Source organism: Rattus norvegicus, chromosome 7 (genome assembly GCF_036323735.1).
Source record: "Rattus norvegicus strain BN/NHsdMcwi chromosome 7, GRCr8, whole genome shotgun sequence".
In the NCBI taxonomy this organism is placed as follows: Eukaryota; Metazoa; Chordata; class Mammalia; order Rodentia; family Muridae; genus Rattus; species Rattus norvegicus.
In genome coordinates this window covers 113395611-113409141 of record NC_086025.1, presented here as the reverse complement: position 1 = coordinate 113409141, position 13531 = coordinate 113395611, and the positions used below count along the sequence as shown (strand labels likewise).

General features: G+C 49.2%; 1 non-coding gene across 1 annotated transcript; it reads right to left on the bottom strand.

Annotated features, from left to right (window-relative positions):
- Window positions 1-1300: 1300 nt before the first annotated feature.
- Window positions 1301-1435, bottom strand: LOC120094022 (small nucleolar RNA U109). The gene has a single exon (XR_005487713.1). It is a non-coding gene; the product is annotated as a small nucleolar RNA U109 (small nucleolar RNA).
- Window positions 1436-13531: the final 12096 nt, after the last annotated feature.

Sequence of the window (13531 nt, the reverse complement as noted above, 5' to 3'; positions counted from 1 at the left end):
TGGTTGCATAGAGCCACATTAGCTAATTGGTTGGATCCTATGAGTGGCAGTACAATGGACACCGGGATCATCCTGGCTGCTTTGAGTCAAAATACCCAGGGGGTCTCTTCAGCTAGCGGGAACACGTCAGTCAATAGTTCTGCTGATTTGAACATTACAACACTGATTATGATGCATAATTGTAGCGTTCCCATCACGCCCAGGGCAAGGTAACTATACACAGCATAACTCTACCTGTCGTAGAGTCTTACCCACTTGCCCCCCGTATCAAGAGTTCCCACCTGATTTTACCCCATGTCAGAGTCCATTTCATAGAGCAAAACAATTCTTGCCAGGATTTGAGTTTTCCCCACCTCTTGGCAAAACACAATTTAATTGGAAACAGAATAAGTCTGGCATGGAAAATCTCTGGCCTTGGTTTCAGTGGGTGCTGTCCAATGAGCAAGGGGCATATACATCCCTGACCCCCTTTGCTAGGTTGATGGGTGAGAACTTCACACTGTATAATGTTTCAGCTACCAGAAAAAATGATACCAGGTTGATCAATATAATAACCTCTTGGCAAATGATACTGCCACTAGTACTTCAGTATGTGTTAGATCACCTTTTTTCTTTCTGATAAGCTCTAATGTAAGCAATGATGTTTTAAATTGTAATAGCTCTGATGTAGTCTGCTATTTAGCTGAATGCTGGGATGGCACCAACGACACCGCAGTGATGGTTAAGATTCCCTCCTTTGTGCCAATCCCAGTGGAGGCAAACCCAGATAGCTTTCCTATCCTTAATTTGCTAAGAGCCAGAAGAGATTTTGGAATTACGGCAGCTATAATTTCAGTGCTGTCTGCTGCCGCAGCTACTACAGCCGCAATAACCATGACTAAACAATGCAGACGGCTGAAACTGTCAATCAGATTGTAGAAAGAACTGCAGTGGCACTAGAGATACAAGAAGAATTTAATACCCATTTGGCATCTGGCCTTCTATTAGCTAATCAAAGGATAGATTTAATTCAAGAACAAATTGAAGCACTGTATCATATGACACAGCTGTCCTGCGTTTCCTCCCTTAGAGGTTTATGCATTACTCCTTTGCAAGCTAACTTTTCTCAGCATTCTCACCAGAGCAAAGAAATCTCGAATTATCTGAAAGGAAACTGGTCCGTGAAAGCAGAGCAACTATCAAGACAATTGCTGATGCAGATTGCTGTCCTTAACAGCACTAGATTGGACCCCATCACAGTTGAAAATTTTACCTCATGAATCACCAATGCTTTCTCCTTTTTTTTTTTTTTTTTTGCCTTCAATGTAGGAGAAATATACTACTACTCAACCTCTACTGTAAGGTTGGTAGCCCTGAGAACTCCTTCATCACTGTAGCATGTTATGGATACATTCCTACTCCCCAAGAGAAGAGGGGCAGACATGTCCACATGCAGTGCTTTCTCCTTTTTTAAGGAGTGGGCTGGCATGTTTGCCTGGGGAACTATTGTCCTCCTGGAATGCGGAGTATGTCTCTGGCTTATTGGCTGTTTAAAAAGAGAACATGCCAGACACAAAGCGGTTGTTTACCAGGCTATGATCGCCATTGAAAATGGTGCTTCTCCCAACATATGGCTGGCCTCTTTGAAAGATTAAGAGTTCGCCCTAGATCATTTTTGTCACTGTCATGTGGAGTCATTGTATCCAGAGACGGGCAACTTTCCTCGAGCTCGGACCAACCTAAGACACGGGGCCCGGTGGCGATAGGGTAACCTAACGACGGGTAAGGCCGAGTCATCATCAGGAACGACCTAAGACAGGAGCAATGACATATTGGCGTGACACCCTGATCTAGACCAGTCATTTTATTAAACAAAAAATGTAGGGAGCTTTGCGGTAAGACAAAGATGGCGCCTACATCCGGCGCCCTCCTGTGGTAAACAACAGTACTGCGCATGCGCGGGTTTGCCCCTGCTGTCAATATGGCCGGGGCGGTACCATGCTAGTGGGGTGATTCATGCTCCGCCAATCCCTGAAGGACAAGTAGCAGGACCACAGCCTGTTGTGTATATAAGGCGAGTGCCTTTGCCGCTCGAGGTCCCCCGTATCAGCAATGTGGTAGTCCTGCAATAAAGGCTGTTGAGAAGAATCCGACCGTGTTGCGTCTTCCTTGCTGGCCGAGGTGGGTGCAACACTGTCTCAAAAGAAATGTGGGGAGGAAAAATTAAATATACAAAGCTGGATGTGATGTGATGGCATTTGGGATGTTGAGGCAGGGGGATTATGAACTGTAGGCCAGAGGCCCACCAAGAAGGTGCTGCAAAGTCCGTTGGTTTTGTCTGAGGACACAACTGTGGACCCGATCTGACAAGCATGATAGGACCTGGATACTACTCAGGGGACGCTTCATAGAGAGCCAGTGACATTGAGTGACAACAGCCTGGTATTCTGGGGGCACAGAAGGAGCAAATTTTGAGGTGATCTTCATTTTGGAGCATGGGCTTGGGCCACAGAGGGTATCAGGAGCCTCAGGATGGCTCTGGCAGTTGCCTACACAGTGACCACTGCACCTGAGATGAAGACACTGGTGGCAAGTTGCAACACTAAGAGCGTGCGTCAGGTGAAGAGGTGGCTGGAGGCCTGTCCTTTGTGTGTGGTCTGTTTTTAAGACCCCTTGCTCCCCTGAGGTGCTAAGGGCAGAGCAGAGGACACAGAGAGCTCTTATAGGTCAAAGTGCATTGTTCCTTCTGTTATCCGGGACCCCTGTGGCTGGTGGGCGTGAAGCCAGCATCCCTTCCTCTCTCATGAACACCTGTTCCTTGGCCAAGCTCACATCTGTCGGCAAGCTCACTCCTCAGCCAAGACGGCAATGCTGTCTTCTGGGGACTCAGCCATGTCCAGTTGTCTCACACAGTCTGTGTGGGTGTCCACTCCCATCACTGGACCAACTGGACCCTTGGCACCTGGACAGCTGGCACCTAGAACACTTGTAAAATTCTCTCTCTCGCTCTATCTCTCTCTCTCCCTCCCTCCCTCATCTTTCTCTGTCATCCTTGAAGGCCTAGAACTTGCAAGGTCAATGAAGCTGGCCTCTGGCCTGAGACTCATTGAGATTTGCCTGCTCTGTCTTCCCCTTCCCAGATTTCCTTACAAGTTGCCCTTACTTCTCACTGCCCTGTCCCTATGTGGTGACTCCTCTCATCTGTACTGTGTTCAGAGTCCTGCCCCCTCATCTTTCCAAAAAGATCCATTTCTGTGATTCATACACACAACCTTACACCCCCATGAAACAACATTTTCCTTATCCTCCCTTAAATTTACTTAATGCAAATAAACTCATGATGGACCCAACTATCAGAATTTCAATTAAAGACTCCCTATTCTCAACCCAAGCTTTAGTCTCCTAGAGGCTGGAGGTGCCGTTCCCATACTCTTATCCCTGCCTCCAAGATGCAAAAAGACCCTGAGGTCTGTCAGTTTCTTCACCACCACATGTCCACATGTCCTATATTTGGTTACACCAGCCTAGTTGTGCCCTGTGTGCCCCCCCCCACCTAAACCACACCAACATCTTCAAAATCAACCTCAAGGTTACTGCCAAACTGACTGACCTAAGAGTGATAGCACAGGCCTTCAATCCCAGCACTCAGGAGGCAGAGGTTGGCAGGTCTGTGAGTTCAAGGCCACCATGATCTATGTAGTTAATTCCAGGCCAATCAGGGCTACATAGACAGACCTTGCCAAAAAAGAATTTACAGAATTTATGCTTTGATCTAGCGATTCCATCCCTGGGTTTGCACCACTGAGAACTGGAAGCAGGCGCTCAAAGAGGGATTTGAACAGTGTTAAATCATGATAGTCTAGATGCCCATCAGTACGTATGGATGCAGTCCATCTGCACAACAGAGTACTATTTAGCCCTGAAAAGGAGGGGCCTTCTGATGTACAAATGAAAGGGTCTCTAGGGCGTGTGCTAAGTGAATAGTCAGGCACAAAAACCCAAATACTTTCTCATCTCATGTCCCTGAGGTTCCTGGAGCTGTCAGATTCGTGAAGACAAGGGGCAAGGCTAGAAGAGAGAAGAGGTAAGTACAGCTAAATGGGCAGAGAATTTGCTAGAATCTGGCAACTAGATGAAGATTTCAAGGTGGGCGGTGGTGCTGGTTTTAGTGAGATACCCCCAGTGCCCCTGAATGGTGAAGTCAGAAACAGCAAAGGTTGTAAATTCCATGTTAAGTGTATGCTACCATTAAAATTTGGGACCAAAGATTGCCCTGTGACCCTCCTGGCCAGCATGGGCTTCTCTTCTGAGTTGGTCAAGGTATTCTGATGCTTCAGCGAGGAAAGATGCCTCTCTGAGGTCAGGATCTGTACCCAACACCTCACCCTGTGGTCCCTTGCTGCCCCCTTCCTGACAGCCTAGCAGCTGTCACCAAGATGTAAGTGGGTGGTGGGAATGAGGATTGGTGGCTCAGCCCAGCCCCTACCCCAGCTCCCACCTGCAGCAGGGGCACTGGGTTCTGTAACCACATCCCCTTCCCAAACACTGGAATTGTCCCATCAGCTGAAGAGCTCTGAGTCCCTGGCTCGCACTCTTAGAGCAGAAGGAGGCAGACGTGGGGTGTGTTGATACGGGTAGGAGCTGAGCAAGGTCCATGGCCCAGGGCTCTGTCTTCCCAGCATTGAAGCTCCAGTCCTGCCAAGTGTGTGTGTGTGTGTGTGTGTGTGTGTGTGTGTGTGTGTGTGTGTGTGTGTGACAGAGAATTTGCATGTGTGTACCCATGCTTGTAAAGATTCACAGAGGTCACAGCTTCATAGAAGCTGGTCTGCTACAGAGCTCTAGTGATCTGACTGTTTCCATCTCCTCAGCCCTGGGATTATAAGTACTCCATCTGGCCCTGCTCTTTATGTGGTGGTGACCTAACTCAGGTCCTCAGGCTTGCCCGGCAAGCACTTTCCTGACTGAGCCATCTCCCTAGCCCTGGTACTGGCTTCATATCTACTAGATAAGTGTCTGGGCGGGTCTGTGATGCTCAGGAACTGCTAAGCAGGCTGTCTGAGCGGAGAGCCCTCGTCTGCATGCTGAGTCAGCAGAAACACTGTGCTCTCAACCCCAGAGATCATCGTGATTGATCTAACCAGGGCGTTGAACATCTGATTCTCCTGGAATAGTGGTTGGTCTAAGCGTGGCCATGTGATTTCATTCTGCCTAATGAAATCTGAGAGGAGGTTTGTGCTGTTCAGGGGCGGTGAGTGTGGGGGCCCTTCCCAAAGAAGGCCAAGCCTTCTGTGGAGGTGCCATGGTCCACTTTGCCACCTTCCTGCTGTGACTTAACATGACATGTTAAGGATCAGCAGTCATTTTGTAGAAATGAGGCCAAAGGGATGCTGAAAATATCGAGGGGCAAGGCATGGTACCTGCCTGTAATCTCACCACACAGTAAACTGAGGCAGGAGAATTGCTGCCAGTTCAAGGCCAGCTTGAGCTGTATAGCAAGACTGTCTCAAAAAGAAAAAAAGAAAGGAGGAATGAATAAAGCAAAGACTGACAGAAAGACTGCTCTGATGGGGTGAGGCCAACTGCCACTACCTCCTAATTTCTGGAAAGATCTTCAACTCTCTCCCCCACGCTGCTGCTAGTGGGATATTTTCTTCTTTATTTCATTAGCCTGTGACTCACTGCTATTGCACTGTCCTATAACCTGGCAAGCGTTAACTTTTATCTGACTTCAAGCTCTTTTACATCTTGGCTAAAATGGAAACTTCTGAGCTTCCTGCCCTATCTGCCCCGTGCAAGCAGGTGAAGCCGCCTGGTACTGAGTGTGGGGGAATAGGTTGTGAGGCTGAGGAGTCTGAAGCGTGGGCTTGGAGATTACTCTGTGGACTCAGGCTTCCGCTGAGAGGGAGGGCTGTTGTTGGCTTGTCTCCTGGAAACCAGGACTCCCTGGGGGAAGGGAGTTTGCTGCAGGGAGAGAAGGAAGAAAGCAGAAAGCATCCTCAGAGCTGAGTCTAGCCCCCCCGTCCTAGATGGCCGGGTGTGTGTGTGTGTGTGTGTGTGTATGTGTGTGTGTGTGTGTGTGTGTGTGTGGTGTGTGGTGTGTGTTGTAAATGGACCTCTATTCTTGGGGAGGAGAATGGAGACTAAGAGCCTTGGGCTAGCCACGTACTCTGGCCCTGAAGTCCTTCTCTTTCTACTCCTCCATTTTGTAAAAAGTTAGTTTTGAGACAAGGCACCACACAAGTGTAGCACAGGTTAGCTTTGAAGGCTGACTTTTCTGACCCTCCTGCTTCCTTCTCTCCAGTGCTGGGGTTGAAGCTGTGTGCCACTGGACCTGCATTCTGTGGTTGGGAATGGGGCACAGGGCTTTGTGCATGCTTGGTAAGCCCCAACAATCGGGCCATCATTTTTCTTCCTTCCTTCTTTCCTCTTTTCTTCCTTTCTGTCTTACCCCTCTCTTTCTTCTTTTCTTTTTCTTTTTGGAGGGTATGTATGTATGTATGTATGTATGTATGTATGTATGTATCTGTGTATGTATGTATCTGTGTGTGGTATATGTATATGTTCACGTGGGTGTGTGCATACATGTAGAGACCAGAGTTGACATGGTGTCTTCCCCTATTGCCTTCCACCTTATGTTTTTAGTCAGGGTCTCTCACTGAGCCTGGAGCTCACCAATTCGGAGAGCTGATGGCTGTTAACCACCAGTGCCTCAATTGTCTCCCCGTTTCCAACATGGGGGTTATTCACTGGTGCTGCTCTTTACTTGGGGTCCAAGTTTAGGACCTTAATCTTGGGCAACAAGTGCTTTACCAGCAGAGTCATGCCCTCCCTCCATTTTCTATCCTTGAGTTGAGGTCTCATGTAGCCTAGGCTAACCTCAGTCTCACTATGGAGCTGAGGATGATACTGAACTTCTGATGTACTTGCTTCTGCCTCCCAAGTTCTGAGGTTACAGGCATGCTTCTGCCACATTATTTCTTGTACTCATTTTTCTTTTTCAGACAGTGTCTTGCTGGGTAGCCCAGGCTAGCGTCAAACTCATGATACTCCAGCTACAGCTACCCTATTGCTGAAATTGCAAGCCTGTGCCACCATACCCGATTCTGCCTCTGCTCTCACTCAACCCATCAACCTTTCACTTTCCCTACTATGTGTTAGGACCCATACTATGCATAGGGGACACCCTTAACAGGGGACCAAGACCCTGTGCTGGGACTTTCGCATCCTAGTTAGGGAACAGGAAGGAGTTAGGTTCAGAGAAATGAACGCAGCATGCAGGAGGATCAAAGATGACCTACTATGTGCCAGATACCAGCCCTCACAGTTCTGCCCCCAGAGAGTCCCACCTATTGGGGGTGCTGTAAAGGTGTGTATTGGCACCCTTTCTCTGTGGGTCTGTGTTGAGGGGTGTGTGTGTGTGCACAGCTGTCTGTGGGTGTGGTAGAAGCCTCTGTACTTGTATGTGTATTTATATGCTGCTGGCAGCCGTGTGTGTGTGTGTGTGTGTGTGTGTGTGTGTGTGTGTAAAGAGGAAGGCAGGGCAAGAAGAGCTTGAGTCAGACCTCCCTGGTGGCCTCAGTGGCAGCTGAGGTCCGGGGTTCTCCCCCACTTGCCCCCCCTCCCCCGTCTGGTAGAGTAGGGCAGGGCTGAAGCTGGGGCTCTGTGGGAGCTAGGGCTGGGCCCAGCTGGAGCTGTTTGCCTTTCCTGGGTGACTGATGGCATGGAGCGCCGCCTTCCCATGACAGACGCTGGAATGTTCCGCTGATGAAGGCAGAAAGCTCCACAGTGGGGCCTCCCCCAGGCCTGCTCCTAGCCACCTGTCAGGCCTGGGAAACTTCCAGACCCATCCTGACCCCATTCCCAACTCCTGGCTCCCAGGGTATCAGGCCAATTAGAATACCTGCTCCCAGAGGGCCATAGGGAACGGGACGGGCAGCTCATGGGCAGAGCCGGGCTAGGGACTAAGTTGTCATTCACGATGCCTACTTAGGTCCCTGTGGTACTCCTAAGAGGTCATCTGGGATCTAGGGATGCTAGATGGTCCCAGGATGTGGCACCTTGGGGTCCTTTGAAGGGCTGTTACCTCCCCTCACTGCACCCTAGTGGTTTCCTCCACTAGATAAGGCCTAGATAGGGAACTTGAGAGGACATGGCTTGTGGGGGAAGAGGACTTGCGTCTCCATGACTGCAGACTCGCTTTGATTCCAGGTTGGTATCCAAGTTAATCCCTAATTCAGGGCCTCATTGCCAGCAGGACCCTAGATTCCCAATTAAGATCTGAAGTAAGTGTGTGTGTGTGTGTGTGTGTGTGTGTGTGTGTATGTGTGTGTGTGTATCTGTCTGTCTGTCCTGTAAAGTAGATGGGCTGGTGGGATCTGGATCCTGACTGAGAATCTGTATGCTTTTCAGGACAAGGTAGCTCAGCGATCTGATGTGCAAGGCCCTGAGGTATTTTGAGTGGGTTTCCATGCTGACCATGGATACTAATCTCACAAGTGGGGACCCAGGCATTCCTGGGACAGTCCCTTATCCCCAAGGGTAACTCTAGACTCTAGGATCTACTTCACAAACACCCCATGGATTTCTTAATTGGTTAATTAAGCAAACGTAGTTGGGCTAGAGAGAGGAAACCTCTAGGAGCCTCTTCTCAAAGATCCAGCAGCAAATGAGTCACTGGGACTTCGTGAATGAGACGTCCCTCATATTCTCAGGAATGTGATACTTGGTCCCCAGCTGGTGGCCTTGTTTGGGGAGGCATGGGAAGCATGGCCTTGCTGGAGGAAACACAGTCACCAGGGATGGGCTTCCAGGTTTCAAGAGACTCATGTTGTTCCAGGTTTTCTCTCGCTGCTTCCTGTTTACAGTTCAAGATGTGAGCTCTCAGCTTCTGTCCCAGCGGCTGTGTCTGTGTCTGCTGCCATGTTTCCCCACCATGGTGGACCCTTACCTCTCTGGGACTGTAAGCCAAATATACCCTTCCTTCTGTAAGTTGTCTGGGTTGTGAAGTTTTACCGCAGAAATAGAAACTCTATGGGAATACAGACTGTGATTGGTCAGGTCTGGGGCCTGGGACCTCACACCAACCAGCACTCCGCCAGGAGAGGAGGCCCGCTGCAGTAATTCTTGGTTCCGGATCAGAGCTGCAGAAGCCAGTTGCCCAGACAACCATGTGATCCAGGAGACCTGGCCCCTATTGTGAGGATGGCTGGAATGATCAGAATAAATCGGCCTATTAAGCTGGGTCCTGCTACCTGGTGGATGACTGACTTAGAAGCACTGTCTCCTGAGGGCCTACTAAGTACATCTGGGTGACAGGTGGAGCTCACAGACCTTGGTCTTACAGAGTGGAAGTCAGTCAGGGGAGATGGTGGGAGATGGTGTGGAAGGGGCCCTCAAGGCTCCCCCTTGCTCTCTTATTTTGAAACTGAGTCCACAGAGAGGAAGGATGTCCTTCAAATTTGCCACACGATTAACGGGGTTGCATTAAGGCTTAGCCCCTTGCACTGCAGGTAGCGTCTCCACTTTCCTTCCTAGAAGACCATAACTGGAAAGTGAAGACCAGTCAGGGGAGGCCTGGGAGGTCAGGGAAAGTGGACAGATGAGGAAGGAGTCAGTGGCCTAGGGCTTCACCACATCCAGAGGAGAGCAGCTTGCTGTTCCAGTGTGTGTGTGTGTGTGTGTGTGTGTGTGTGTGTGTGTGTGTGTGTGTGTGTGTAGGTCAGAGAACCACTTGGAGGGGTCAGTTTTCTCCTTCCACTGTATGAGCTCTGGAGATTGAACTCAGGTCATCAGGCTTGGCTACAAGTGTCATGGCGTACTGAATGATCTCACCAGCCCTACCCTTTTTTTTTTTTTTTCTTTTTCTTTTTTTTGGAGCTGGGGACTGAACCCAGGGCCTTGCGCTTCCTAGGCAAGCGCTCTACCACTGAGCTAAATCCCCAACCCCAGCCCTACCCTTTTAAGAAAGCAAGCCTCTAGTGTTGAGCTCATTGTAGATCCATAGGAAATACCGTGAGAATCTAACCAGTTTCCCCAAGTAGCAACCAGTTACAAAGCTAGAAAACAGAGTCACAACCTAGATGGTCAAGCCTAGACTACAAATGCTCAGCCACCAAGGCTCCTCGAGCTGCCCGTCATCCCACCCCAGCTGTCCCCAATTCAAGCCACACTCCTCATCCCCTGGCCTCTGCTGCCTCGTTCATCTCTGCATCTCTGGCATTTCAAGAATGCCACAGAAATGGAATGACAAGGCATGTAACCTTCGAGGGCTGACTTTTCCCACTCGGCGGAACCCTCTGGAGGGTCATCGGGGGCTTGTGGATCAATGGCTCGCTCCTCTTTATCGCGAAGTAGTTTTCCATGGTGTGGATGTTCCATGGTTTGTTTAACTCCCATGTGTTGAAGGACATCTGGGCAGTTTCCAGGTTTAGGGTGTTATGCATGAAACTGCCGTAAACATTCCCGGACAGGTTTTCTCATGAGCGTAGGCTCACATTTCTCTGGGAGAAGTGCCCAGCAGTGCAGTTGCCGGGTCGTATGGTATTTGTGTGCTTAATTTTCAAAGGAAATTGCCAGACTGTTTTCCAGAGCCGCCGGGACCGTTTTACATCCCTGCCAGCAAAGTCCGAGTGATCCCGTTTCTCTGCGGTGTTGCCAATGGGCTGTGGCGTCACTATAACTCTTGATTTTTATAGCCATTCTGGTAGGTGTGTAACAACATTTTGTTGTGGTTTGAAATGTGCACTCACTAAGCACTCACTAATGGTTAGTGACATTGAACACATTGCTGTGTACTTAACGCCATCTGCAGATTCGCTGTGTCTCTGCCTTTACCCCCAACCCTCTCTGTAGAGCTGCAGTTTGAAGCTGGGGCCTTGCACACATTAGGCAAGTACGCTACCAACTGAGCTACATCCCTAGCCCTTTAAGATATCTATATACAGATATAATTCATTTATTTTTATTTTATTATCTAGGAGAGTATTTGACTACATGTATATGTCTGTGCCTGGTGCCCAGGGAGACCCAGAAGAGGGCATTACATTCCCTAGAGCTGGAGTTACAGATGGTTGCGAGCCATCACATGGCCGCTGGGACTTGAACCCATGTCCTCTGCAAGGGCAGCCAAGTGCTCCTAACCACTGAGCCATCTCCCTAGCACCTTTTATTTTTAATTGTGTGTGTGTGTGTGTGTGTGTGTGTGTGTGTGTGTGTGCACAAGTGCAGGTGCCTGTGGAGTCCAGACTGGTGTGACACTCATGATCCTCCTGCCTCAGCCTCCTCAGTGCCGGGGTCACAGGCAGGCATGCACCAGCAGATCCAGTACCTGTCATCCTCTTGAATGCATACAGTCTCTTCACGGCACGTGACCATTTTCTCTCTTTTATCTCCCTCCTGTATTGTTAAGTTATGAGAGTTCTCACACATTCTAAACACTGGCGCTTGGTTTGGTAAGAGGCTTATGAGCATCCTCACCCCCACCCCACCCCACCTCACCCCAGCCCATGCCACCCGACCCCGGTCTGGACTCTCGCTGTCTCATCCTTGCAACAGTGGGTATTCCGCAGAGAAACAGACTTGCATGAATTCAAAGTTATCTTTCCTTTGTGGCTTGTTGTTCCTTTGGCTTTTGAAGACAGGGTTCCATGTAGCACAGGCTTGACTTTCTGAGGCCCCTGGATCCCCCTCCCGAGTCCAGGGATCCATAGCTGTCATGCTGGGTTTGTGTAGCCCTGTGGATGAAACCCAGGGCTTTGCATGTCTTAGGCAAACTTCCCCAAATGAGCTGCACCCCCACAAGCTCAAGCTTTTCAGATCAAGTACAAGAGCTGTGTGGTTAGTTCTGGACTCTAAAGATTTCCTTCTGGTTTCTTCTCCTCCAGACTGTGTGTGTTTGTGTGTGTGTGTGTGTGTGTGTGTGTGTGTGTGTGTGTGGAACCCTGCTACCCTGTCTGATTTGTATGTGGGTACTGGGGAATCTCAGCTGTCTGATCAGCATCTGAGCCATCTCCATGCCTCTCCCAAAAGGTTTATGTTTTTACACTTAACATTATGTTTCAAGAGCAGAGCTCAGAGGCAGACAGCTTTAGTCCCAACACTCAGGAGACAGAGGCCAGCAGATCTTTGTGAGTTCAAGTCCAGCCTGGTCTGGACTGGTCTGGTCATAGGTATACCTATGACCCCAGTGCTGAGGGGCAGCGACAGGTGGATCCCAATAATCAGGGCTTAATAATCAGGTGGTCTAGCTCTGACTCAAAAAAAAAAAAAGGTTTCAGGTACAGCTGCATGGCTCAGTAAGTAAAAACGCCTTCCCGAAGACCTGAGTTTGACCCCTGCAACCAATGTGGAAGGAGAGAACTGACTCCTGAAGTGAAGTTGGACTCTCTCTCACACACTCCTCCTCCTCCTCTTCCTCCTCCTCCTCCTCCTCCTCCTCCTCCTCCTCCTCATCCAGCAAATGAGGGCTGGAGAGATGGCTCAGTGGTTAAGAGCACCAACTGCTCTTCCAGAGGTCCTGAGTTCAATTCCCAGCAACCACATGGTGGCTCACAACCATCTGTAATGAGATCCAATGCCTTCTTCTGGTGTGTCTGAAGACAAGAGTGGCAGATGATAAAGAAAAATGCCCCAATGTCAGTCTTTACCCCCCCCCCCACCTACACAAGCATGCCTACACACACAAAGGCCACACACAAAGACAAAAACAAACTGGCTGTTTCAATAACCCCAGTTGCTTTTCTATACATACTTGGGAATAAGCTTTCTTACATTTACAAAAAAAAAAAAAAAAAGCTGAGATTTCTGTGGGAATCACCTGGCGTGGATGTCAGTTTGGGGAGAATTGACATCATTACAATATCGAATCTTCTGTTCATTAATATGGTGTGTCTTAGCCTAGCCTGGTGATACACACCTGTAACCCCAGCGCTTAGGAAGCTGAGGCAGGAGAAACACAAGTTTGAGGCCAGCCTTGTTGTAGAAATTATTTAATCCCCACCTGGGGTTTCTACCCCACTTTAGACCATTTAGTTCCCGGATAAAAGAAACACACAACCTTTAGTTTTATTTTTATTTATTTTTATTTTTACAATAAGCCTTAAATAGCACAACAGCCGGGCAGTTGCCTACCTGCTATGCTGCTAGCATCTACTTTCCTACCGATAACCCCGAGTTACTTACCGTTAGATGAAGGAGCGTACTCCTGGACAAAACACGCCAAGACAGCATAGATTTCACGCGCCTCTGAAGAGGAGATGATGAGGGGAAGAAGTGAGGAAGACAGAGAGGGCTATGGGTCAAGGTCCGAGTCTTGTATCTGGACCGCGACGCGAGCGACGGACGCATGTAATCAACACAAGTAACGCATGCGCAGGGGGTGTGCGATGGGTGCTATGGCAACGGATGCAGGAGGGTCACTGTCTGTCGCCTAGAGATGACAGAGCTGGACTCAGAAGCTGGCTGTAAACAGCTTCTGGCTGTCCGTGGATGGTTCTGATGCTAACACTGTGTTTCAGCTGGGATAACCAGGTCTTGGGGGCCCACACTTAGCATT